Source organism: Myotis lucifugus, unplaced genomic scaffold (genome assembly GCF_000147115.1).
Source record: "Myotis lucifugus unplaced genomic scaffold, Myoluc2.0 scaffold_19, whole genome shotgun sequence".
Taxonomy (NCBI): Eukaryota; Metazoa; Chordata; class Mammalia; order Chiroptera; family Vespertilionidae; genus Myotis; species Myotis lucifugus.
The window spans coordinates 12006477-12009602 of record NW_005871067.1 but is presented as its reverse complement, the minus strand read 5'-3'; the positions used below and the strand labels follow the sequence as shown (position 1 = coordinate 12009602).

Genomic DNA, 3126 nt, shown 5'->3' with positions numbered 1-3126 from the left:
AGTATGCATTCCCACCAGCAGTGCACAAGGGTTCCTTTTTCTCCACATCCTCTCCAGCACTTGTCATTTGTTGATTTGTTGATGATAGCCATTCTGACAGGTGTGAGATGGTACCTCATTGTTGTTTTGATTTGCATCTCTCAGATGATCAGTGACTTTGAGCATGTTTTCATGCATCTCTGAGCCTTCTGTATGTCCTCTTTTGAAAGTAACTATTTAGGTCCTTTACCCATTTTTTGATTGGATTTTTTATCTTCATTTTGTTAAGTTGTATGAGTTCACTGTAAATTTTGGAGATTAAACCCTTTGCTTGGGTCTTTTCTATGTTGTCTTCTAACTTGCTGGTTTGGTCCTCAGCTTTTTCTAGTCTACTGTTTAAATCTTCAATTCAGTTCTTTATTGCAGGTATGTCATTCTTCATTTTCTCTTGATTCTTATTCATGTTGGTAAATTTCTTTTTTTTTCAACTAATCTGTTTAGACAGTAAAAATATGGAATGCTTCATGAATTTGGGTGTCATCATTGCGCAGGGGCCATCCTAATCTTCTCTGTATTGTTATAATTTTTGTATATGTACTGCTGAAGCGAGCATGTTGGCAAATTTCTTATCCAGACGTTTGAGCATCCTTATAACGAGTACTTTGAATTCTTTCTCTAACAAATTACTTGCCTCTAGTTCATTTAGCTCATTTTTTGTGTGATCCCCCCTTTTCTTTCATTTAGAGGTTGTTTCTTTATCTCCCCATTTTTGCTCTTCATTTTAATTTTTTTCTATGTATTATTCAAACTGCAATGCCACCCACATTTTTTGATTTGGTCATATGTAGTAGTTGTTTTTTGGTACCCTGTGGTGCAATCTCTCATGTCTCCTAGGATGGAAGTTTTGGGGAGGACCCCTACTTGAGATATTTGGGTTCTCCTGATGTTGTGGCATTTGAATGTTATTGTCCCATTCGTGGATGGCATCTCCTCTTAGGGTGTCTGATTATGTGGCTCTCTCACTACCACATCATGCAATCTGTTGTGGAGGTGCTGACAGAACAGCACAAAATACAATTTGACAAGATATGACACAAAAGGAACAGAACATGAATGTACACAAGACACCTATAACCCCAATAAAAGTGACCCTCCAAGAAAAGAGATTTAGGAAATAGAAAAGAGAGCAAGAATGATAGGAAGGGCAGAAAAAAGAAAGAAGGAAAGAAAATGGGGACAAAACAACAAAACAAACAAATAAACCAAAAAGCACAAACAAATAATATCCAGAAAAAATGGGGCATCAGAATCTGTAGATGTAGAGCTTAAATAAAGAAAGTAAGGTTAAGGAATTGGATGAATAGGGGAAGGACCATGGCTTAGAATAGAGGAGGGAGAAAAGAAATGAGAAGACAAGAAGAAAAAATAAAAAATAAATAAAGAAAAAAAATTTTATTGAAAAGAAGAATAGAGGAGAGAGCAGATAGGCCTAAATTTCAGTAGTGAAACAAGTTAAAAAATTAGGAGAAGAAAAAAGCAAGAGAGGAGAGAAAAAATAAAAATAATTGAGTAGTGAAGAAATGATAAGACAAGGGGAAATGAAGTAGGAGCAGGGAAGAGGAAATTAGATATATGAATAAAGCAACAGAGACTAGAATAATAATAGATCAATAAAGCAGATAAAGAAGATCAATTTTTGAAAGAGGGAAGAAAGAAAGGAAAGAGAAAAACTAAAACAGGGGAAGGAGAAGTAGAACAGAAGAAAAGAGAAGAGAGGAAGAAGGTGCAAAAAAATAAATAAAAATAATTAAATATAAATATAAAATAGAAGATAAAAAAGTGAAGTGTCATTCACTTCAGCCGAGATTTAATGCCTCATAGGAGCTGGTTTAGGACCCCACTCTTCTGTTCTGTCTGCTAATTCTGGGCTTCTTGTTAGGTACTTAGGTGCTGGCCACTGTCAGCACTGTCTTTTAGCATTTAGCTCCCTGCTTGAAGCTCCAAGCAATCCATGGGTCCTCTGCTTATGTCTGTTTCCACAAGCCTTGGCTGCAAGCAGGTGAGGCCAATCTGCCCTCTTTGCCTGTCTGCAAGCTGTCAAACTTAATCATTCAAGCCTCTGCTTCTGACAGGGCTGTAGGTGGGGGAGGTGCTGTTTAGCTTTCAGGGAATAAGATGGGTGTTTTTTTCCTGACCCAGAGCTACTCCTCTGTGAGTGGCCCAAAATATTACTCTGCCCTTGGCTGGTCAGAGATCCTTGTATGGATACCAATGGAATTGGCTGGCAACCTGGAGTTTTTATCAGTCTGGTTCCCAGAATAGTGGGGTGGACCCGTCCCTCTTCCAATCCAGTCACTGAGGGCTCCTTGGGCCTATTCAGACCATGAGTTTGGCCTCTGCTTTTGTTTCCTCTGTGAAGCTCAATATGTAGGGCATGGCATGCTGTATCACCTGCCCTGAGGCTACTGGGAGGGGCTTGCTCTTCTGGGGAGTTTGGAAGCTTAAGAATGTCCCAGTGCAGATCTCCTGGCCACGTCTCCCTGCCCTGCTTCCCTCCTCAGCCTCTCCTCAGGCACCTCAAGTCCGTGTCTCCCTTTCAGTGCCAAAGCCTTGGGTGAGTGATTGCAATTGAAAAGTCCTGTGTTCTGAGCTTAGAGAATAAAAATAAAGACAAAACAAAAGAAAAACAACAATGAAACCATGGCTTTCTCTCCTCCCAGCACTGTGGGGAGCCGGCATGGCCATGCCATACTCAGCCTTAGGGCCTTATGTGCCATGCCATCTCAGCCTGGTTCAGTGACCCTGAGTGGGGGTGGTGAAAGGCTTAGAAAAGACAGACATGAGAATGAAAGCTGGGTCTCAGTGGGACGCTGCCTCCCTGATGATGAGACAGTGCCAGCGCCCACAAGCCTTGTCTTTATTTTATAGCAGATGCCACGAGGCGAAGTAGGGGCGTGATCAAGTTGTTCACATCATTCTTGTGGGTTTCAGTCTCACTCAACTACACACACCTGAACTCTATCACTCAGGCACGTGGGGCCACATGTTCGGATCATAGGTTCAAGCTTACACTATAGCTGTTGTCTATAATTGTTCTGGGAAGGCTCTGCCCTCCAAGCTGGGACTTGCACGTGGCAATGAGAGGAC

The 3126-nt window shown here is 41.2% G+C and overlaps 1 non-coding gene across 1 annotated transcript; it reads right to left on the bottom strand.

Moving 5' to 3' along the window:
• Positions 1 to 485: 485 nt before the first annotated feature.
• LOC111825271 lies at positions 486 to 592 on the bottom strand. Its single transcript, XR_002828446.1, has one exon. It is a non-coding gene; the product is annotated as a U6 spliceosomal RNA (small nuclear RNA).
• Between the last annotated feature and the right edge of the window lie 2534 nt (positions 593 to 3126).